Source organism: Ambystoma mexicanum, chromosome 1p (assembly GCF_040938575.1).
Source record: "Ambystoma mexicanum isolate Mex_15411 chromosome 1p, UKY_AmexF1_1, whole genome shotgun sequence".
NCBI classification, from domain to species: Eukaryota; Metazoa; Chordata; class Amphibia; order Caudata; family Ambystomatidae; genus Ambystoma; species Ambystoma mexicanum.
Window position 1 is genome coordinate 864,144 of NC_090921.1, and position 25,210 is coordinate 889,353.

The following is a 25,210-nucleotide window of genomic DNA, read 5'->3' on the forward strand; positions in this document are numbered from 1 at the left end:
ACTTGTACCAGGGGGGCGGGTAGTATTGTTTGGTAATGAGATTGCCCAATGAAGAGGGTTGGAATTATTCCAACTCGCCAATCTGAGGTAGAATTATTCTGCATGTGGCATCTCACAGCACGCAGCAGATATGCAATCTCCACTCACCCCCTAGATGGGGTAAAGAGAGACGGCAGGGTCGGGGTGCTGGTTTAGGATGTGATAATATTGTACCTAAAGGCCACTGAGAGCAGCCATAAATATTTGATATTACAAATTAAAATAAAAGCACTCGGATGAAAAAATGACCTACATCTTTGCTTTCAAATGTGGCATTTCAGCCCCCTTGTAAAGAATGATGCCCACTGTGTAATTATGTCAAATAACGCAATACCAATTTAGAATCTGTAATTGTGGAAAATCGTCGTCTATGCCACTTCGGAAGTTTAAAGATGTGCCACATTTGTGAATATCAAAATTTAGAACATTAAACAAAAAAAGAAAACATGTAAGGCTCCAGTGAGATTTGAACTCACGACCCCTGGTTTACAAGACCAGTGCTCTAACCCCTGAGCTATGAAGCCACCTGTCCCGGTGATCAAAGAGAGAGCAACATGTGGATGGTCTGAAGGCGAGGTGTTACTATGTGAGTGGAGAATGTGGTTGTAAATAAGCATTGTTTGCGTTCAGCCAAACTGTAGACCAGGAAAAGAAAAAAGACTTGCTGGGTTCACTTTACAGACTTTCCACGCCCTCGGCTGCTTTCATACCATGAGTCATGTGCAAGCAGAACAAGTCGTGCTCAGTGGTGACTCATCAAAAAGCTCCGATTTCATGACCTTTGAAATGCAGCCTGTAGGGCGTTCACGTTTCAAATGAAAGCGAATCCAAAACAGCTGCACCAGGGTAAAGAACACTTGTATACAGTACGGTCGCTACCAGAGCTCTCTACATGGATACAGAAATGTAAGATAGGTTAGCCAAGTGGTTTGATCTCTCTGGCAAAGCACATGCGAAAATGTATCCCGTAAACTACAGTCTCAGAGCAATCCATAAACATAGGCTTCTAATCGCCAGAAAGAACAGAGCATTTGTGCTGGTCTCAGTTACCTTTGTTAACAATGTGGCCTTGTACACGAAACAGCAAAGGATGCTGGGTGTGGCCCATTTAACTGTGGGCACGTTGCCCCTTTAAGAAAGAAAAGGGGATCTCAAACATGCCAACATTCTGTGACCAAAAATCTGTAGGAATCTTAAAGTTTCAAAAATATTGAAAAAATCGGTATTTGTTGCCACTAAATTGGTAGGCGGTAGGACTGCTTAAAAAGCGGTATCCTACCGTCTAAATCGGTAGGGTTGGCAAGTATGCAGCAGATGCCGGAGAGAGGGGCGCTGCGTTGTGCAGCTATGCTGAAGAAATAGCATATTGCACTTGCAGGCGGGTGTAAGTGGCGAGACTCGCACAGGGGTGGGCCTGAAATGTGCGGTTTCCACCCAGCTCCTGGCGCAAGCTCACACCTGCCAGAACTCATTAGGAGGAGTGGCTCGCCATTGCTTCAGCGGCTCGCCCCAGCATGTAGATGACTGGCACCGGGGAGCTGAGGTACAGTGAACCATGTGGCTGTTGATATTCAGAAGTGCTGGAGCGGATCTCACGGGCGCCTCTGATAGTCTGGGGAGGTTGCACTGGCGCTCTGGTCTGCTAACTGCTGCCAGTAAGAACACCCCATTATAAAAGCAGCAGCTTGGACACATCCCCACTGAAGAACTTTCCTCGGATTCTGTGTACTTGCGCACCCTGCAACCATGGCTGAACAGGCTGCTAAATCCAGGCCAAAAAAAGAAATTATTTTTTTAAAAAATGTTTTAATCAGTATTTCTTGCCACTAAATCGGTAGGCGGTAGGACTGCTTAAAAAGTGGTATCCGACCGCCTAAATTGGTAGGGTTGGCAAGTATGGGATCTGCTGGCATATGAGAGTCAGTGCAGCAGAGCCCCAGGAAGTGGTAACTCTCGTCTCCGAGTCTTCTTTTGTCCTGTCCTGCTTCCGTGTGACCACGACCTGTGATGCAGCCCCGGCCTGGGTGCCCCCAGAGCCGAGGCTGCTTTCAGCTGGGTGCCCCCAGCTCTTGTGATCCAGATGCTGCAGGGTGCCCCCTGGCAGTCCTGCCACTGCGTGATCGCAGTCTCTTTTGTCTGGACTGGTTGATCCCAGTAATCGGTGCGACACGCCCATAAGCCAAGGGTTGGGTCGCCACACAAGTGGCACAGCGAGTAGAGCGCTCGCTTTGACATCAGTGCAGAGCCTGCGAATCCCGGCAGCGCCAAACTCAGCGTTTCATCCTTCCGAGGTCGATAAATGAGCACCACACACCGTGGGTAATAATAAGCAGCGCTCAGATACCTGAGGGTTCGTAGCGCTATATAAATGCCAAATTATTATTAATTATTACAACAGAGACACAACTATTGTGGCTCAAGAGTGGGACAGCGAGGAGGACACCACCTAGCTTAAAAGAACATGGGGGATTGATTTAGGGGGTGAAATTATGAAAAGGCTTGGCATGCTATCATGGGTAATATCAGAAGGTGTTCACGAGATGCAAAAAGTAGGCTGAGGCAGCAGAACGCGATCTCCAGGGTGTTCTGATGCCTGGAAATGATTTATATGGTTGAGTTAAAGGGCTCTAGGGAATGATGCAGGAGCTGTATTGTTGTATTGTTTAGGCGCTCCAAACCCACAGGTATCTGGGCGCAGTACAAGTATCATAGGTTACAGGCATTAGTCATCAAGTCAATTTACAACATTTTATATCATTATACATTATATACAGTTTCTTAGAATACATTATTTACAGTTTCTGAGTGTAGAGACACATACAAGAATGTGTTCAGCGGTCAAAGGAGTGCAGCCATAGTTTAGCACTATTCTTAAAGGAATGAAAAGATGGTAAGGCTCTTAAGGAGTTAGGGATAGAGTTCCATAATTCGGCAGCCATGACTGGAAAGCAGGTTCCTCCTGTTTTTTTCATTTTGAATTTGGGGATTCTAAGACTGTTGGTTTGCGCCTTTCTGATAGGGCGTTCCGAGGTATGTCTAGTGAATCTATCTACAAGGTATTGTGGAGCCTTGTTGGTGAGACATTTGAAAGTGAGGTTTAGTGATTTAAACCTTATTCTGTCTTTTATGGCGAGCCAATTGGTAGAGTGTCTGACGTGGGAGATATGCTGAGTTTTTGGGATGCCTAAGGAAGATCTCTAGGCTTTATTTTGGAGTATTTGCAGTTTATTGATGTTATGGTTACTGGTGCTCAGATAGAGGGTGTTGTAATAGTCCAGCTTTGACAGAATGAGGGCATGTGCAATCATAATGCAGATTTCAGTGGAAAAGAAAGCTTTGCATGCATGGATCAATTTATACGTGTAACTGGTGGCAGAGGCTGTGGTGTTGACTTGTTTATTGAGGTTTAATGCCGAATCAAAATAGAAACCTAAGGCTTTTACTTCCTTAGAGACTTTAATGTTAATACCATCAATGACGAGAGAATTATATTGGGGAGAGAGTTTGTTCAGTCTGTTAGTTGATCCAATGAGTAAGAGCTCAGTCTTATCGTCATTAAGGCACAGGCCATGGGTGGCCAGCCAGGTTTGTATGATTAGGTACATTTTGTTGATCAAGGCTACATCTGTGTCGTAGTCCCCTTGGATAGCGATGAGAATCTGGGTGTTGTCAGCATAGTTGGTATATGAGACACCCAGACTATCAAGAATATCGAAGAGGGGCTTGGTAAATATATTATACATGGTTGGAGAGACACAGGATCCCTGTGGTACTCCACATGTGATTGGTAGTGGGTCTGCTGCAGAGGTTGGTGAGAATACTCTCATGGATCTGTTCTCAAGAAATTAGTTGATCCACGTGGTAGCTTTATTCGAAAAATGGGCGGCTGATTTTACACAGACCATTATGGTCAACCAAATCGAACGCGGTAGATAGGTCAAAAGGACAAAAATGGAGGCTTCTCCTTTGTCTTTTCGATCATCCATTTGGTTCTTAAGGTCAATGAGGGCGGTCTCTGTCCCGTGTCTTGCACTAAATCCCGATTGGAGGGTACATAGTAAGTTGTTAGTCTCCAGATAAAATTGAATCTGAAGGTAGGCAGCCTTATCGAGGATTTTTAGGAGAAACAATACCGTTGTAATTGGCCTATAGTTGGTGGGAATGCTTGGGTCTAGATTAGGCTTTTTTAATAGGCGTAGTACCCAAGCATCTTTCAAGTTGGTGGGAACTGAGCAGGTTTTAAAGGAAGAGTTAATGAATGTGGTGATGAAGGGAGCTAGCTCCCTAGCTGCTTCTTTAATAATCGGCGCTGGACAGGCATAGCTCTCAACCATTTGTGTCGCATAGGCGGGTGAAAACACCCGATTTTGTTTTTGGCGGGTGAGACGCCCATTGAAATGAATGGGCGTGCAGGAGGTTTGGCGGGTGAGTCAGCGCTTTACAAGGCGGGTGACACCCGCCAAAAGCGTGTGAGTTGAGAGCTATGGGACAGGTGTCCCAATGCATCTGGGTGGTTTAAGTGAGGTGATGATATTTTCCACCTCTGCTATTGAGATAGGTTTGAATTTAAAGGGATTTACTTTGTTTAGTTTGTTTGGTGGCGACTTCATGTAATGTTTTCTTTTGTGGCTAATGCATTGTTATGTAGCATCGTTTTTTTGGCTGCAATTTTCTCTTAGAGCATAGATATTTTGTTACAACAGGCATTTTGGATGTCCGTGCACCAAGGTTTATTTTTGAGGCACGTGTCATTAGGAGTGGTGGGGGATTCTAATTCTCTTAGGATAGAAAAAGAGTTCCCTTGTGCTCGAGTTAGGTTTTTTAATTCTTTCGTTGAATGTCTTTTTTTTTTGTTTGAATGATTTCCTTTTTATACCTGTCTGTAAGAACGGTGAGATTGTTCTTATTCTGTTCAGACAGGTTCTTTTTCCATCTAGCTTCAGCATGTCTTTTCCCATTGCGTAAGGCTTTCAGGCTAGGAGAAAACCAAGAGTTCAGGTGAGCTCTAGGTTTCTCTTTGCTGAGTTTAAGCGGCCCAATTGAATCGATATCTAGGTTGATAGTATTGTTGTACAGGTCAACCAGTACCGTAGGGTCAGAGAAGTTTGCTGTGTTGGTGATAGGTTGGATGAGGGGCAAGAGGTTATTGACTGTTATGTTCTTTTTATTTCTAGTTAATGCTGGTGGAGCCATAGTCTTGGCTGAATTAGTTTGTGAGATCTCTTGTATGGTGAAAAATATCAAGTAGTGATCTGTCCAAGCGCAGGGTTCAGTAGTGGTTATAGAGGTTTTGCAGTTGATATCTGCAATCCAATCCAGGGTATGACGTATTGTGTGCATAGGTGCATTGCTTCCGATGGTAAGGCCTGCTTCTGTAATAGTGTTTGCTAAAATAGTAGCATTGGCATTGTTTGGATTGTTCAAACCTAAGTTAAAATCCCCAAGTATAATAGTTTGAGACCCAGGTTTAGTATTAGTATTAAGGAGGGTCGTTATGTCTTCTTCAAATGTCCTGATAGGACCAGGGGGTCTGTAGACAAGGTGCATGGTGATAGTGTGTGAGGCTGATAAGGGTTGTTTAACTGAGAGAAGTTCAGCAGAGAAGTGGCATGTGCTCGGTTGCTATCAGGCCCAATTTAGATTTAAAGATAAATGCAATGCCCCCACCCCACCACCCCCCCTTTGGAAGTTTCTCTATCTAACCTGATTATAGTAAAGTTCTTGGGGACTGCTAGAGAAAGGGCAGGGCCAGCTGCTCTGTGGAGCCATGTCTCTGTGACGGCTAAGAAATCTAACTGGTTGGCCGTAATAATGTCAGCGATGTCGGTGGCCTGGGCTACTAAGGATCTAGCATTAATGAGTGCTCCTTTAATTTCGTGTGTTTCCTTAATCATGTTTTTATCTGGGCAGTTGAGGTGAGGGGATGAGGAGCCAGGCTCGGCATTGGGGTTAGGTTTAGGGTTCATTATACGTGACTTGAGGGGAGTCTGTATGTTCTCTACAGTGGATTTGGAAGAGAGATTAGTGAGTCTAGTGCCTAATCTGTGGTTTCTCCAGCTTGTGACACAAAGTTGGTTGGGTTTAGGTATGCTTGCGAAACGCTGAATGCATTGGGCTGGTGTTATTAGGTCAGATGATGGTTTAGAAGTTTCAGCGACTAAAGGTGTTTGATCCTGTGTGGGAAAGAGAGGTGGCAGAAAGTAGGTAGGCCTGATTTCGTTAGAGAGTGGTAGGAGTTTTGCAATCAAGGAAGGCATGAGGGTCCTGTTCGCAATGGTTGTGTTTCCGCCCTGAAATGGGGAGAGTGTGGCAGAGATGTGCACCTTAGAAGTTGGGTGAGGTAGAGTGCTCATAAGGCAGATTAACATTAAATTGGCGACGGTCTTTGTAAAAGCAAGATACATGACTAGAGGTCGCAAGCGAAGAGCGAGCCAGGTAGGTATCGGTGTAGGTTCCTGAATGTGGGGTACTAGCATGTGTTAAATTGGCAATCTAGCCTATTGTAAACTGCAGACAACTAGGTGCTACTAATGCAGTGTTGGACTAAGTAGAGTGCGGAATGTAGTGAGCATTACTGGTGGCTGACACCATGGAAGGGCCAGATAGGCAGTAGTGATGGGTAGAGCATAGAGGCTGGACAGGGTAAGCAGTTCTAGTATTCGATGCAGTGGCTAAACCGAATAGGTCAAGCTTAGAGGTGGTGCGCAGGCTAGATATGTGGGGCAGTTCTGTTGGGCGAAGCGATAGGACAACACAGGCAATGCTAACAGTCTGGGCAGTAAATCAGGATGCAAACTGGTCTAAAAAGGTGGTACAGTAGGCAGTTCGTAAAATGGAACAAAGGCTGTTCTGATATGCAATACAATGAGTTAGAAATGCAGGCTATTCTGATAGGCAGTACGGTATGTAGGATGCAGTGGCAAGATATGAAGTGACTGTTCTAATAGTCAAAGCAGTAGTACAACACAAGCTATGCTGGTAGGCAGAGCAATGAGTAAGAACACATGCTGATCAACGACAAATGAATTGCGTCACCAGCTGTTCTGGGGGGCAGTCAACTACAAAAGCACACGCTGTTCTGATATGCAATACGACAAGTAGAGATTGGCTATTCTGAAGGAGGTACAATAAGAGGTACAATAAGAGAGATACAGTGGCTAGGCAGAGCTGATTGCAATACAGTTGCAATTAGAATAGGCAATACTGAATAGGACAAGTGCGGCTGTGCAGCATAGGCTGTTGAAGTAAACACTGATGATAGAAGCGCAGTTGGGCAGATGAGGTACTTTACGCAGGGAATAGGAGGGAGGCGGTGCTGCATATGGTGGGTAACATCGAAGGAAGTACAGTGCAATGCGGGGCAACGAGGCTGGCACCGTAGGCAATGTAGACTGGAAGGTAGAGCAGTTTTGGATTGTGTGATGGATGCAACAGATTATACAGATGATACCAAATCCCGAGGCACGATAAATGGGTGACCTGTAGGATATACGTGACAAGACAGGAGCAGCTGTTATGACCATTTTGCAGTCATGGGTTTGATGAGCGTGAGCAACAATGATCAAATCGATGGTAAATTGGAGGAATAGGGATATGAGGCGGTGAAGTCACAGTTCGTAATGGTTGAAAACATCCTGAATAAGGCAATAATAGGGATGCTTTAAGGAGAAGATTGTTTGTGGTTAAGGTGCCGCGGAGCGAGTTAGGAGTAATCGTTTGTGTTGCTTACACCAAGACATGGAGGGATGGGAGAGTCAGAGGCATATGCTGAGTCGGACAGGGGGTTTCGCCTCACGGCTCCGATGCGGCAAAGTCAGGCCGAAGACAGGCTCTGGCCTCATGAGGTGGGCCTTTGTGAGGAACGGGCCGGCTTACGCCTTGCGGTGGCGTTGTGCTTTGTATCAAGGCACCAAAGCCCAAACAGAGCTCGTAGCTCTGCAAAAACCGTTGCTTGGCAACCACACAACAAAAATAGGCGGCGCCATTTTAGGTGCCATTCTCGTGGTCCTCTATGGCAGGTGTGGGCGATTATCAAGTGATCACGCTTTAAATTCAGCAATCATCCATATAAATTAGCAGTAGAATGACTCTCGGTGCAATTTCATGCACACAGACGAAAAAGGGCAGAAATGACCCTAATGCAGGGACGAGTCCTCGAAGATGCACGCTTCTCCTGAAGCTGCCGGGAAAGAGGGAGGGATGGGCTCCGCTGCCCTACCTGGATCTATGCAGTACATGCAAACCTGCTTCACATGATATAGGCATGTGGGAAGGAGAGAGGGTTTGGGCAGTGTTGTCTCCAGGGTGTGGCCTGAGGTGGCACGTGCTACCCCTGGAATCTGACTGGCCACCCCAGGTGACACCCCTTTATCCTAAACTATGATCATTATGTGTGTGTGCGCGCTCATACTTCATACCACTCCTGTGTAAGTCAGTTCCCGACTTGGGCCACCCCAGTCAAAGAGTCTGGACACGCCACTTGGTTTTGGGGGAGGTATCAAGGTTTCAAGTGAAGTATGTTTTGTTTTGGATAAAACATTTATGTTATATTAATTACCTTTTACACTGTGCACATTGCCACCGTAGTGGTCTTAAAGCACTGAAACCTTGTCCGTGTGGGTGAACAGTGGCCCCACCCATGGTGTAAAACAGACCGTGGTCTGTGGGGTGAGAAGGAAATGGGGATAAAGGTAAGCCGGAATTTGCAGAGCGGGAGAAAGTCAGAGCAAGAACAGAAAGCAAAGGTGACGATAACAGGATTGAGTGGTAGCATTAGCTGGGATGCATGTTCCGTAGTATAGGCTTAGACCAAAACGGTCATGAAAAGAATCAGAAGCTGTTCATAATGGACAAATCAATGATTTTGTCAGTAAGAAGTGCAACGTGTTCTAGGTTTAATTTTAAGTAAGGTTGTGTGATGGCCTTCACGTGCACAAGAGTTCCTGGATATTGATATGATAAGTTATTTATTACGCACTTAATACCCAGAGGTTTCTAAGCACCTAAGCGCTGACCCGGGGATCAAACCCGTGTTGCTTCATGTTGTTTTTTCTTCCAAGGCGAGCACGTTGCCCCTGAGCTATCCTCCCAAGACAGGCTTAGAGACCAGATATTCCTATCGTGTCCTTTATGAGAAGCGCTTGAGGGACCTGGTGATACTGAACCATCTGAAAGAGGTGTTAGAGCCAAGAGTTGGCTGTGTGCTGAATGAAAAGTTGGAGGACACAAAAGGGCGAAATGACATACAAATCTCCACCACCTGGAGCCATACTCTGATAGCATCCCGTTGTGGGAGAGAGTGTGAGTGCAACAGTATGTAACATAATAGCCTGACCTTATCCTATGCTATAGGGGGACCACTGGAAAATATAAGGAAAATGGTGTTTTACTGTGACTATTCCGGCTGGATGCAGTGGATAATTATATGGGAAAGCCTGTGATCATTCTAGCTACAGGAGCATTCTCGCTGCTAGGTCATAGTACAATATCCTCACTAGTACCCCTTGCATTGGCAATGACATAAAAATCAGTTGAAGTATAACATATACCTTTCGCGTGTCACAGCTTTAAAAGGCAGAAAGTTAGCCTGGCCTAAGCTATATCGGGACAGTGATGTCTAGTCTTGCATGAGACATCATAGCATAGCACTTAGTATCTTTGGCCTGGGAAGTGTGGCATGAGTGGAGCATGCAAAGGTGCTAAGAGGCAGAGTGAGGTTGACAGAATAAGGTGTGCTGATGTGGTGTACCAGCCGTTTTGGCAAGTAGTGTGTTATAACTAAGTGGGAGGATAAACCGAGATATGTTTGGGTCCCTAAGGGTGAGGGGCAAGCCTTGTAGGCAACAAGCCTATTGTGAGAAATACACAAATATATCAAGCAAATGTAGGGAGTTACCCGAAGGTCAAGTAGCAACCCAATAGGACACTACACTATCAGGCAGAGAAATTGTAGTGATGAGGCTTGTCTGCGGTATCCAGGTCACAACGGACAGATGATAAAACGGTCAGCAAGATGAAGATCAAGGATGGTATGTTCCTTGGTGCAGAGGACGAGCACCGAGTTAAGTCACCAAGGACTCTGGTCATAATATGGTTCAACGAGAGATTCCCAGCCTAAGCCAAAATCAAAGGCCTCAGGGCTTGGAAAATAAATGTCTATTTTAAACAGAATGCTACTTTAAGGGTTTGGTTCCTTAGTTTTAGTGAATAATCCCTCAGGGATAGCGCTAGAAGGAGTCGGATGTCATATAGGTGTTAAATCTTGTGCAGAAATCAATTGCATTAAGGAAGAATACACAGTGTGGAACTTAGGGTCGAGAAGTACATTATTTGAAAGAGACGAGTAAGCTACCTATACATATGGTTGGGGCGAGAGAATGAAATGAGTCAGGGGTACAGCAAAAATATGATAGGCAAATATATTATCGGTAGAGCTTAATGATAATCAAAATTGTAGGGTGCATGTGTGACATGAAGTTAAATATATAGAGCAAGAGGTACCCAAAGAAAACAACCTCCCATTGATTGCGAGATATAGAACTGCTTACATGTGATAGTGAAAGGAGCAGTTAGCACATAGGTGCTGTAGAGTGAGAATGATGCATCTTTTTCACTTACTGAGTCCTCCTGCAAGTAGGGCGTGAGTAGCCGGCTTCTGTGGGTCATTTGACCGCTATCTAGTTGCTGGTGATTGGAAATTAGTCAAAAGCTCTTAGGTAAAAGCCATGATTTGATGACTATTTTTAAATTGGGGGTTGTGCTCTATGGTTCCAATCTCGGTTCCATGTGTTAAAATCTCATCCACTACAGCACTGCAAGACTTGTCCTTTGCCTCAAGCCCTGAGATCGTATCTCTCCAGCCCTGAAATCTCCTCACTAGTTCCCAGTGGCTGGAAGGATTAAATTCAAGACCCTTTGCATTGTCCACAACGCTTTCTGCGGCCTGGGACCACAATACCTTCAACTTTCCCTCTGTAAATACCTTCCTACTCGAGCTCTTCACTCCTCCACCTCCAGAACCATCTTCGGTTCCGGAAGTACCTCAACACCTACTTCTTCGCTTCTGCCTTCGCTCTTCCTCTCACCTGCTGATCTGTCTTCTCCAGCACCGGGCACCTGGTTACCCTCTAATTCTCGAGCCAAAGTCCCTGCCCACCCAGCCACACACTTGCACTGCCTCCTGGAAACCCTTGCACTTGGGTCTGTATCTGTAACCCTACAGCCCCCTTACCTGCACTTATCAGACACCCCCTGTCTATGCTTTAACCTCACACTTGCCACCTTGCTGGCTGCACTACCAGTTGTTGTTGTTGTTTTATTCCTTGCTCAGCACTTTCCACTCCTCCCCTCTCCCTTGCACTTTCCCCCTTCCCTCTCCCCTGCACTTGCGCATTCTCAATGTCACTGTGCCTAGTAAGATTGTTGTTTTTGTCCTCCCTTGTTCCCCTCCCTTGCCTCGTCGCGCTCTGAAACACTTGTATATGAGCGCGATACAAATAAAATGTATCATATCATATCATATCATATACTCTTTCTCGTCCCAGTACTTAACTTTCAGAGGCTCTGCTTCCGTCCAGACGTCTTTCCAAGTTTCTTCCTCTTGGCTTTACCCCTCCTTTGGAGGGATAACCACCTCCCTTCCCATGTTGCCACAATTGATCTCAAGCTACGTCACTGGACCCAGCCCCTTATCAGGGAGGAAGAAAAGGGATGTCTGTACTGGGATCAGGAAGACTACGAGTAGGAGTAATAAAGATTACAGTAAGTAATCCGGGCATTATCTTCAGGACCCCCATCCTGGTGCCAGTACCTACTTTTGAGATATACCAAAGTTCAGGCTAGGGGGAAGAGACCAATGACCACAAACACCACTCCACCACGAGCGGAATGCTCATGTGCCTATTAACCATTTATTATGCAGACTAAACCCAAAAAAGTCCATCCCATTCAACGAATGCCAGAGTGCAAAACCCCCATACCAAAGGATGTTGACCGGGGGCCCTCTACGTTTAACTGGTAGTGATGAATAAAGGTGATCGGACAAGCCCGCATGGCTGCCCTACAGATATCCCACAAGGATACCCCCTTTGCCTTTGTCCAAGAGGTGGCCATACCATTGGTGGACCTTCCTTGGATGTGGCACCTTGGACGTTGGTCCAAGTTCTCATAGGCCATTGTGATGTCAGCGTTTATCCATCTACTAATGGTGGGTATGGAAGCCTTATGCCCACACCCCCAAGTGCCAAACATAACCAGTGGGGTATCTGTTTTTCGAATGAATTTAGTGCACTTCAGATATTCAAGGACTGCCCTTTTGAAATACAGACAGTGGCATGCCTTTTCCTCCGGACAGTGAGGGTCCCGTAAGAAGACTAGCAGTATTATTACCAGAGCTCGGTGGAACTCCAATCTCCTCCGGTCTGCTGTGTCAGGTTAAAAACTTCAGGTCGATGGTACCCAAAGGCTCAAAGCGTTGTTTCTGTAGCATGTTAAGAACTAAGGGCAGGTACCAAGAGCGTGCCCAGCAGGCAACATAGGCCTAGACAGCTCAATGCTCTTAAGGAGCCTTATCAGCAGCCATGCGCTTTCCTAGGAGGATCCCAATTCTCCCAAAATGTCCTGATAGCGGCAAGCTGGACAGAAAGCCCTTGTTTCCGGAATGCCCTCCTTTCCACTTCCATACCGCCCATTATATTGGCTGGCGAGAGCCTCACCACCACCTCCCACAGGCAGTAGGGGGACTAGGGCAATACCCAAGGGGGTTCCAACTGTAGCTCCAGCAGCACTGGGAACCAACCCCTCCTTGACCAGAAAGCCACCAGCAGAATGGCTATTACTGGGCTGTCCATTATTTTTCTGATACCCTGTGGTATCAAAGGAACAGGGAGGAAGGCATATACTAGGATCCTGAGCCACTAGGTGCCCATTCCTCATGCCCTGTGTCATGGGGACCAGGAAAAGAACCCGGGAACTTGGGTGTTGCAAGGGGAGGCCAACAAGACTATCCAAGGAATCCCAAATCTCCCGCAGATGCCCCTGAACACAGATTGATACAGGATCCACTCTCCCGAGACTTGTAATTTGACCGCTTCCACATTGTCCACCCCCATGATATGGATGGTCTGTGAGTGCAGGTATGCTCCACCCTGTGAACAATGCCCTCTGCCAGCTTCCCCAGAGTACTAGACCTCGTACCACCCAGATGATATATATCGCAGCAGATGACTGTGATGCTGCCTGTCCTCATAACCACAGAAAGATGGAGTATCTGTTGGAAGGTCTTAACTGCTTTCTCAATGGCTGCCAGTTGGAGGAATGATGCTTCTCCTCCATGGATCATAGATCCTGGTGGATCTGCCCAATGAGTGTCGCTCCCCAGCTCAGGCTGCTGGCCCCCATTGGGCTTTGGGCAGGCATGTCGACAATCACCCCTTTCAGTCTTGGTTCCTGGAGGGTGGAGAACATGGCTCTCTTCCTGCTGGAATCCCTTGGTAGGTAGGTCCAGATGGTCACTGATTCCAGAGGCAGAGGCGGGGTGAAATCCAACATGTATCCCAGTCGAACTGTACTGCGTACACAGGCATTGGAGACCAACTGGTCTCAGGTCTTGGAAAAGTACACCAATCTCCCTCCAGCCGGAAGACCAACATTGTCAGGGCTGCAGACCTTTCAGTGGGGATGTCTGGCTTCTAAATGAACACCTGATGCCAGGTTTCCTCTGCTCACCTCTGGCATTATTGAATGTCACTGTCTGCGAAAGCCAGTCGCCAGAGTGGTCGACGAGGGGGGAGTCTTTTTCTGCAGTTTGTTGGCCTGTTTCTCAGCCTTCAAGATCTTATGAACTCAGTTACATGTCTTCATAGCGAGACATTTTATGAAGAATGCACTTATAAAAAAACATTCATAATGAAAAATATAATTCATGTTTTTTTGGGGGGATCACTCCTCCAAACCCTCGTTTCACACCCCTAAAAACCCACCCCAACCATTTCCCAAAAAGATTTAACCCTTTACCCCACGCCTAAGTGCATTATTCATAAACATGTTTGTTATAAAAGATTCGATATAAGTTCATTCTTCATAACATTTTCAATATAAAGACTTCATACCTGCGAACTCTGGTCGCCAAAGCATCCTGACCAATTTCTGTACTTTAAACAGCAGCTTTAGGGTCATGGCTTTTTGGGAGACCTCTGACTTCCAATTTTTGACACATGTCCTGCGATGGTTGTGCCCATAGCCATTGCAGTTCCTATCACCACATCGTAAATAAGGTCGCACATGACCTCAACCTGTCTCTGCATGTCCAGCAAGAACTGGTCACCGTCAATACCTTCATCAAGGGTCTGTCACTGCATCCTGAAACCTTACAACACTGTGTCCACAGCATACGCTCGATAGGTGTTGGCCCTTAGTGCTAGGTGGGATCACCAATAGGACTTTTTCAATGCAGGGTCCACCTTCCTATCAGCAGCGTCCTTGGCTGCTGCCTTTTCTGCAGGCATGGCCGATCTGCCTACCAGACTTGCTAAAACCTTGTCTACTTCTACTGATACCGGCAATCTGTACTCTTCAGCGGGTATAGTTTTGACATAAACCTAGGCATGCTAATATGCTCGAGGTCAGACCATTCTCTAATAATGTTTTCCCATACGTTGGATATTAAAGGGAGAATGACCTTGGGTGTATGTGTATCTTGCCAGACCTTAGGGTACATGGACTGTCCCACCATCTTCTGTTCCTTGAAGCCCATTGACTCATATACTCTTTACAGTAATTTTGTCTCTTCTGAGCTGCGTGATTAGAAGAAGAGGAGGTCCTCAGATCTAAATGCTTCCTTTTCACAATGCATTTACCGCTGCCGTAGCGAGGACGCTGTTGGGGGTTGCCTGCCATGGACATCTGGCAGGCACCCCTGGTGCTATTCTCTTCAGCACATTACAGGCCCAGTGCCTGTGGGGGTTGTGGCCTGCCCTGGACATCAGGCAGGCTCCCTAGTGCTATGGGGCATCAGCACCATTGGGGGTGGGAGCACAGCCTGCCAGGCCCCTGACCATGCAGACCTCTGCCACCGTCCTGGCACGAGGGTCCCACGGCATCAGAGCCTGCAGGCCTGGGCCTCCGCGTGTAGGCCTACAGCCTACATGCAATGAGACACGGACTCAATAGCTCCTCTTCTGGAGTCTGCAGCCGTTCTAACGCACATACCTGCAGGGCTCCCTTTCATTAGCTTTGGCCATGACAAAGCCATGGCCCATCTTAAAAGGGCAATACAAGGGCGAGGGACACATCCCCTTAAAGGGGCAATTGGACACATCCCCTTAAAGGGGCAATTCACACATGAGGGTTCACTACACCACACACGCCACCAGGGCCGGTCTTTGCGTCAGTCTGCCTCTAGGGGGCGCTGCACCAGCAGTCCGCAGTGCTAAAATACACGTGTAACACGTTGGTTTCCTAACATTACAAAAATGAATGTACCTGTTCATTTTTATAATGTTAGGAAATGAACGTGTTACACGTGTATTCTACCACTGGCACTGCTGCAGGCTGTGACCTCGGCAGTTTCTCAGGATTTGGTGCCCAGGGCAAAACATTAGGAATGCGCCCCCCGCACCCCATCCCATGCGCCACTCCCACCGCACCCCACGCTCCACTCCCGCCACACACCGCGCACCACTCCCACTGCACCCTGCACGCCATTCCCAAACTACACCGTTAAGGAACTCCTACCCAAAGTCAAACAGTCTGTCACACAAGGAATTAATTGCCATTTGCAACGGTGGGCCACTTTTTCACTGGTGCCCAAGAGAATGTTATGCCCCAGTCCCACTTAGGCTGCAGATAATGAGGACTGGGCACACCAACCAAGAGACCATGAATATGGCACAGGATGCAGTATATACAACCAACAAAGAACACAAGATGCTGAAGGAGGTTTGGAGGCAACCTAAACCAAAAGAGCAATGGCAAGGAGACACCTGAACCCAATAAACAATCACTTTAACATTCTTTGAATGGGAATCAAGGGTTATGCTTTGATACAGTAAAGTCTTGACTGTTGTAAGGATTCATGGACCAGGATTATTTATTCATGCAATGTTTGTCGGGTACTTTCATATTTATTTATTTATGCAATGTGTGTCGGATACAGGTATCCGACACACATTGCATAAATAAATAATCTGTCTCCATGTACCCGACAAACATTGCACAAATAAATAAATGAATAAACCGGTTCGTAGCTTAAAGAATATTTACTCAGCAACACTGGTCAAAACTATTGTCCGCATAGTGAAGTAACTCACCACCAGTGCCATGGAAGTGGTTTAAAGTGTAATTGATATGTAGTTTGGAAAAGAAGCGGCATGAAAGAAATAGCGCTGCTTTAAATTATTATTTTGGCCATTTTCTGGGCTTGCAGGGACGCACCATGGGCCCAAACGGGTCTCCGTTTGTACCGTGTTGGGGCCCACGGTGCATCCCTGCAAGGCACACACACTCCCCACAACCCACTGCACCTCCCCTCCCATCCCAATGCCAGCACGAAACCATTTAGTGACTAATGGGCCACCATTAGCAGTTTCCTGCCGGCATTGTGATGGAAGGGGCTGGCCTTAGCTGCAGGGGGACCTAAAGTGTTTTTATTGGTGTGCTTATGCCCCCACCCCAAGTGGTGCAAAAGTGGTCAGAGGGAGCCTCTGACTTCTGTAATGTCACGTAGTACTTTTGTACTACGTGACATTACAGTCGGAAGGGACAGCGCCAGCACCTGACCTGCGGAACTTTCCCCACGTCAATGTGCCACCCCACAAACTAGGGAATTCCATCCCCTCCAGAGGCTCCAGGGACCGGGGCAATTGTGTCCCCAGGGGCTATTACACCCCGGGCAGTTGCCTGCCTCGTCCGGGCCAAGAAACAGGCCTGGCCTCGGCCCTCAGGCAGGGCAGGGCAATTGGCAAATAAATTAGCAACATTTGTTGCTTTATTACCTTCCCCGGCCCCGGGTGGTGCCGGCGCTGCTGGTGCCAGCCAGGCCCATGGACGCACGTGCGGTGTGCCCTCCTCCAGGCTATGGGCACGCACTAACACTGAAGTGTGGATCTATTGGGGCTGGCTGGTGTTGTCTGCCCCTCCCATTACAGAAAAGAGGAGCAAGTGGGTCACTAAATCCTGAAGTTGTTCCCAGTACAAGCACACACTGCCAAGCAGCAGCAGAATCAGCAAATACAAACAGTTGCTGCATCCTGCCCTCACTGACTGGCCTTGTTTCAGGAAACCCTGCAGTAACTACAGCCTGCCGAGGCAAGCACACTTCTTTCCTCCTGATCCCATCCTTGCAGGGGAGGCCTATTGCTGCATAGGCGTTTTATTTATTTTAAAATGGTATTGCGGAGATGACTGGACCATCCAAGAACAGCCTCTGGCGGCCACAAAGCTAGACACTTTTGTCAAGGCTCAAGTAGTCATGAAAAAGGAAGCGAGCACTGGTGGTGGACTCTCCTCAGGAGATCAAAAGGCCGGTTCTCGGAAGACCTGGGCATAGTGTCACCGTCAGCAGATCTTAGACAGTTGCACGTTCCAGCGGGGTTGGATTGGTCGGTCCATTGGCTGGGCCAAAATCACTTCGAGGGTGAGGTCCTGGAGGCCAGTACCACGCTTGGGCCGGTTTGGGGGTTACTATGCCCCCCAAGTTCCCGCTCCCGAGCATATTGTTCGTCGTTCTCTCTTTCCTGGGCATGCACTGCTGACTTTATTTTATTGCAAGAGTTTCATACATTTCACTGTTCGCTCAGACTTGTCTTATACTCTTCTTTGTCGTTGTGCTTCTTTTGTTTGGAATAGCAATCATGCTAGTCTAACGAGATAAACAAACACCTACAAGAACGCGCCTTGTGAATGATGGTGTGAAGGATGGATGCAGGCACTGGACCAAAAGCTGAGCGAAGTCTGCACAGCAGCTGGCTTTGGAAAGAGACTCAGCAACTACAGTAGAAACCGTCTCCGTGGACGTTTGGCCCGTCTTCCGTATGATGCAAATACCCAGACTTGTAGGATGCATGCTTCACTTTCTTTGTTCCATTTTAAAGGCCATGAATTGTAGCATCAATTCATGGCCTTTAAAATACCCTGAACGGTGCAGCTTCCGATCTCCTCTAACACAAACACTAGGAAATGGCCATGACTAGCTAACGCCACATTAATCAAAGCCAGGTCTCTAAAGAATGGTTCAAGTGTTGGGGAATCACCTGCTCACACTTTCTGTCGTGTGACCAACCAGTGCGTAAAAGATGTTTCAGAGCGTTGGGCTCTTGATGCCACCCATTTCTGCATTTGATACACCAGCAGCTAAACACACCCTGGGGAGGCAGCTCCTTCTGCATAGTCCATTTCTCTCCCAAGCTCGGGACAATGTTCTTTACCATAATGGAGAATGTGAAAAAGCGCAGGGCTGCAAGGCTGGGGGCTGAGGGTGGAGGGCAAAGCGCATTACGCTTGGGGTACACTGCAGATGCTTCACCTGATACCCGCATCTATACACTGCATGCAGTGTATAGATGAAATGATATTCATCTATACACTGCACAATGTGCAAGGGCCGCTGTTATTCAAGCAGCACGCAACTAGTAATTTGCAAAAAGTAAACTTAACGAGTCCCAAGAAAAGGTCATCTTCCACCCTTTAAGAATTTGATTGTTTTTGTTTTTATGTTGGGATGGTAGACATCGTTTTTCTTTGCGATCTTACATTTTCATGGTGCTGTCGGGAGCTAAAATGAGTGATCACGAAGGAAACATTTAAGAATTTTGAGAGTTCACAAGCATGAGCGAAACAAACCCCAATACTCGAACTGCCATTTCTCTTCCGCGGTAATGCACTGCAGTGTGTTTCAATGTAAAGTCCACATTGTAATGTCATAATTTTAGAACGCCACCTATCCAACATTAACATTGGGAGCTATGTTGAATTGTACATGCATGTTAACTCTCTGCATATGTTTAAAGTAGACTTTACCACTCACATGGAGTAGTGATATTGTTTACGTGTGTCCCTCCTAAATATATTTAACTTCCTGTGAAATATTTGATGCAATACATATTGCATAAATGCATGTATTTTAATGGTGCGATAGACGGGCTTGTACAGCTATCGGTGGGTATGTTGCTGGTGCTTGTTCTTGGAGGTTTGAGTAACACTGTTCAAGACCAGTTCATCACCTTTAAAGAGTGGCTAAATGTTTGAGGTCATACGAATGACAGTGTAGATCTGAAATTGTCGATTCTCTGACCTGAGTCACAGCAGCAAACTGGTCATTGTTACTAAAAATGAAGAGCAAAAGCAGACTAACATAACCAGGCCTGTTCGGGTTTGACCCTCTTATTGCTGTTTTCTGAGGTTCATGAAATTCAGCAGATGCCAGCATTGACAATTTTGTTAACTCATAGTCCCCACTCCCGCTGCTCAGCCCATGACACATGCATAAGATCACAGGTCGGGGGAGGGGCGTTGCACCCCAGGCGGGAAGCCAACGATGCTTCCCGCCTGGGGTGCAATCTGTTGTAAGACTGGCCCTGCACGCCACCTTCCAGCAAGCTACTGGTTGCCTAGAAACTACACATGGGCCGTTGTATACCCTGCCCAGTGCGTGCCAATCATGCTCCCTGTTGCCCCGTAGAGTAGTTGGTGCAGAAAAACAGCACCATTACAGATGCATAAGGTTGCCTAGCAATGGCTGTTCGAGCACCAAAGCACCGCCTCCACTTACCTTACTGGGCATGGAACTCGCCGCGGGAGCAATGTTACAGGATTAGAGGAGCACTGCGTGGAACCAGCCCAAATTCCCCACAGAAGGCTGCTCCTCACCTCCCGTCCTGATGATGTACCAAACGCCATGGACTTCCAGGACAGCTCGCTGTATCATGCACCCATCTGTTGGACCCAGACACCCCGCAGGGAGGGCACCAGACATCCTTCAGTCCCCGGGGTTTACCAGCCCTGCAGGGGGACCCCGTAGTCGAGGGACGCCAAACAATGTGTTCCTGCAGGAGGCAGAGCCTCTCAAAGGTAAGTATTGGGATGAGAAAGACGGATGTGGGGGTATTACAATAGGTCAGATCAGTCTGCTCGTTCGGGACCATTGAGTTCTAATAAAGAACTATAGGGCCAACACTCCATGCTTTATGAAAGCAAAAATTGAGGCAGCTGTTTTCCATTCATTTAGCATCCATGAATGCCATGCTGGTGGAAAAGCTGCCCTAGCAATCTGTTGTGACTTAGGCCCCTCTTGGGCTCATGCAATGTGACGTGTGAAGCGCACGTGGCACACACCACGTGATGCTGTTAATAAAAGTGGCACACGGCTTCCCATGCACCAGTTTCACACTAGCCCATCCCCCCCCCTGTGTTATGTGCAGTCAGCATGCATAAGAGCCTGCCCGCTTCTCTAACAGAACAATGGAAAGTCACGTGATTTTTCCACCAGCATGGTGTCCAGGGCTGACAGTTCCTTGTGGAATGTTGGCCCTCCAGTACTTTATTAGAACTCGGTATTCAGGACTAACTGCCTACGCAGAGCGTACCTCTTTATTCTTTTCATGACGTAGGACGTTTGTCCAGCACGGGTTGTCCTACCTCTTACAAATCACAAACATAAACAAACACAGTTGCTGGTGAGAGGAACTGACACGGTCTTGCTCTGATTCCATTCACAAGCAGTGATAGGTATCCAAAGAACAGGGCAGGGAAAGATCGAAGCATTCATTCAAAGTGCGATGCTTTCAGTAATAATTAACAGCCCGCACTTACATTTGTCTTATAAAGGCGCGCTACTTTTGTGGGTGCAAATTAAATCAAGCATAAATACTAATGAGTGAGAAGCACATTGCTCGCAGTTGACAAAGTACTACTAAGAGAAACGATAGTAGTCGCAGATGGCGCTGTGGCTTAGTTGGTTAAAGCGCCTGTCTAGTAAACAGGAGATCCTGAGTTCGAATCTCAGCAGTGCCTGCTCTTTTGGACCTGTGAGCTTGTTGCTTGCTCCTTTTCTTAAAATAGGTAGGTAATTATCGAAATCCTTTTTTTAAAGCTTTGATATATGTTCAAATATTCGATAGCTTTTAGAACCAGCAAATAACTACCGATCTGATTTTATTGCCTTGCATTTTGAAATCGCACAGAAAGGTGGACTGTGAACAGGGTGTTCGCAACGATGTGAATGTCTTCTCGGAACAACACTAGCTGGTTAGTTTGTGTTTTATTGCACTGCACATTATATTGTAATGGCACATTAAGTGCAGTCTAATAAGTGCAGGGGTGTAAATGAGCGAGCGAGACCTGCCAACATTTCAACACACCTGTGCGGGAGATTACATCCGAAACATCGGGAGACACAGATTTTGCCATTGGAATGCATTGGGCAAAGATTTATTTTAGGCGGGAGAACGTGAAAAATTGCAATATTTTTCAATCAAAAATTGGGAGTCTCCAGCCTAAATCTGGAGTGTTGGCATGTATGAGACCAGCCTTTCATGATGCCCGAGCCCACAATATATGCCAGCAGGGCCCAAAAAAGCACATGTTTATGATGCCTTTGCTCAGAACACATGGTGTTGGGATGTCAGTGACGCTAGGTCTTGCGAGATCTCGGCAGAGGAACCCGGAAGAGCCGGAAGAAGCAATGAGAGGCGCGAACCGGGGAGAAAGAGCAGAGAGGACACAGAGCAAGCCATGCCCCCGGCGCTCCTCTACTGAGAGAACATAAACTCTCCCTATAGACTTAATGACATTGCTGCAACCAGCACAGTTGCGGGCCAGTTGTCCAAGGACTTGAATATAGATATGTGTTTATGTTTTCAGCATTGCAAATATTGATGCCTCAATAAAGAGCTGAACCAGCCACCCAGACGTTCACTGCATATTATTATACTACATATCTGCCGACGAGGATCAGGGCTAAAACCCACGCGGCACCATGTAAAGGGCAACTCCAGCCCGCCTTTTCTACAAACACCAGGTAAGCTTACCATTCCATGGCCACAATGGCAACCCCTATTCACTACGTACCTGGAAGACGGCGGCAAGGCGCAGAGCCATGTTGTTGAACGCGCTGGGCGTTGAAGGTCAGAGTATATTTGCAAGCCTTATGCCAGAAGTGGTAGTGGATGACAATGACAACGTGTATAAGGAGGCGGTTAGAAGAATTATTAAACGTTTTGCCAGCAAGGAAAATACAGTTTTGCACAGGATTAGGTTCTACAGTCGCAAACAGGAGGCATCCGAACCTGTGGACGGCTATGTAACGAAGCTACGTGAATTAGCTGCACTGTGAAACTTCGGGAACAACGCAGAAGGAGTGATCTGCGACATGCTAACGGTACACACCAACAGCAGAAAAGTGCAGGATAAGTTCATTTTAGAAAAAAGAATAACAGCTGGAAAAAGCAGTCGAAATTACGAGGACGGTTGAGGAGACCGCAGGATTGTCGGAAAGAATATGCGGGCGGATCGGGCCCAGCTGAAATCTAGGCTGTCGCATTCCGGAGCAAGAAGGAGAAAGGAGTCGATGATGCAAGAGAAGTGGGGAACGAAGGAACGCCTGAAGTGCCACAGATGCACCAGCACGAAGCACTTGGCAAACGATAGGGAATGTCCTGCTAGAGACAAAGCGTGCTCAGCGTGCAAGAGAATCAGGCCCCTTTTTGCTGGTATGCAAATGGCGAAATAAAAAAGTTACCAGCATCAATGCAGAGTACAATGCAGAGAGAGAATCATCATCATCCGAAGAAGAAGGGTGGCCCACGGTGCTAATGGTGAACAGCTCATGAGCCAGGAGGGAAAAGCCCCACTGCGCCATCAGAGTAAACTGCATGGAGACAAGAGTCATCGCAGACTCTGGTTCGGATTTAACCATTCTACCCCTTCGCACATACAAAGAGATGATGGACAACGATAAGGTTGAAGTCCTCAGCACGTGCCACAAGCCCACAGTGTACAAAGGGGCATCCATTGAATTACTGGGATACATCAAAGGGAAAGTGGAGTTCAAAGTGAGAGAAACTACCACAAGTATATATTTCGGTCAAGAAGGCCCAGCAGACCTGGGTTGGGACGATCAAGTCAAACTCAAATTCATACTAGACACCAGCATAGAGGATTAAGTTCTAACAGTCAGTACAAGAGGAGCACCGGCTGTCAAAGAGGATTTTCCCAAGTTGTTTTCTGAGAGGCCAGAAAAAAATCAAATACTTTGTGCATAAGATACTGCTCAAGGCTAATGCATTCCCTGTAAAACACAAAGTGAGTCCTGTGCCAGCAACAGCCAGAGACATACTCAGAAACCAGCTCGACAAAATGGTGAAGGAGGGCACCATTGAAGAAGTCGAAACCTCAGAGTGGTTGAGTCCCGTGTTTCTCATCAAAAAACAAAACTTGCAAGACCTATGGGTGTGCATTGATCTTCCAGCTTAAACCTGGAAGTCATCGCAGACAGCTACCCCCTTCCAAGCATTAATGAGCTCATCCTCATGATGAAAGAAGCCAGACTGTTCCCGAAGTTGGACATGAGGGATGCGTATCATCAAATCCACTTGCACAAAGACTCCAAGCCACTTGCTGCGTTCATCACCCCAATCGGCATCTACCAGTTCAACAAGATGCCCTTTGGCCTGTCATCTGCGGCTTCGGCGTTTCAGCGAATGATAGACTTGTTACTACGATATATAGGAAACGTGTCCTACTTCCAGAACGATATACTGGTCTACGCCGTAGATGAACACACGCACAACGTTACGTTAAAGAAAGTCCTCACCAAGTTACAGGAGGCTGGTGTCAACTTAAGGTATGAAAAATTAATCTTAAGGGTACGTGAAGTTGAATACTTGGGGTACAAGATTTCGTCACAAGGCATCAGCCCCAAACAAAACCTAGTGCAAGCTATAATTAAAGCTCCGGTGCCAACTAACAAGGAAGAAGTGAGGTAATTCCTAGGACTCGCAGAATACTATGCAAAATTCATCCCCAGGTTTTCAGAAATTACGATGCCACTGCGAGATCTGCTTAAAAAAAGGCACAGAGTTCACATGGCTGGAAGCCCAGAAGAGGCAATGGGGGGAATAAAACGATGCATAGTGGAAGCACCGTTTAATCCAGAATGGAGTACAGTCATTACCACAGATGCCAGTGCGTGCGGCTTAGGGGCCGTACTCACCCAAAAGAAAGGGGATGCAGAACATGTGGTGGCATTTGCCTCCAAAGCCCTGTTCTCGGCTGAGAAGAACTACTCCACAGTGGAGAAAGAGATGATGGCCTACGCATGGGCGGGTTAACATTTCAGGACTTATGTGTGGGGCACGAAATTTAAACTGGTCACCAACCATAAGCCCCTGATCTACATGCTCAGTCCAGGAGGGACAAAATCGTCGACACCCCGGTTGGCACGCATAGCGGGCAAACTGCAAGAATAAACCTTTGAAATTAACCACATTGCAGGATGGAGAAATGCTTAAGCAGACTGCATGTCAAGGCTACCAGAGGACAAAGACAAAGCCACCACCTTTCTACAGGATGAATGCATCGTAGCATCAATTCAAGACCTCAGGGGCCAGGATTTCCTATAATTGAGCGAGGGGCATTGGAATGAAGAAGACAGTAAAGACCACACAATGGTGAGACTCAGAGAATGGGTCAGGAACGGTTGGCCAGATGAAAGGTCAGTACTGGAAGGCATGAGACCATACTGGAAGGTGGCAGAAGAAATTTCCGAGGCAGATAGATTGATCATGAAAAGCGATCAAGGGATACCACCGGTGGCGATGAGAAAAGTAATTCTGTGTAGAGCCCACTCAGGGCATTTAGGGAACACCATGACGCGGCGAAAAGTGAGGGAAGCGTACTGGTGGCCCTCCATGGATCAAGAAATGTGTGCAATGATAGAGAGATGCCATGAGTGTCTCAACAGGGATAAACACTTAACGACCAGGCAAGCTCCGATGACCCCCACGGAGATCCCTGAAGCAGTGTGGTCCAAAGTGGGGTTAGACTTTATTGGACCGCTGGAGGCAATGACGCCCGAACATCTGTATGGCATAGTACTTGTGCACTACCTGTCGAAGTGGGTAGAAACAGAGTTTGTCCCCAACATCACGACTGCCACAGTCATAGAAGTCCTCACATC

General features: G+C 47.0%; 2 non-coding genes across 2 annotated transcripts; one reads left to right on the plus strand and one right to left on the minus strand.

Moving 5' to 3' along the window:
- Positions 1-490: 490 nt before the first annotated feature.
- Positions 491-563, minus strand: TRNAT-UGU (transfer RNA threonine (anticodon UGU)). Its single transcript has one exon. It is a non-coding gene; the product is annotated as a tRNA-Thr (tRNA).
- A 20,408-nt stretch (positions 564-20,971) lies between these two features.
- Positions 20,972-21,045, plus strand: TRNAT-AGU (transfer RNA threonine (anticodon AGU)). The gene has a single exon. It is a non-coding gene; the product is annotated as a tRNA-Thr (tRNA).
- Positions 21,046-25,210: the final 4,165 nt, after the last annotated feature.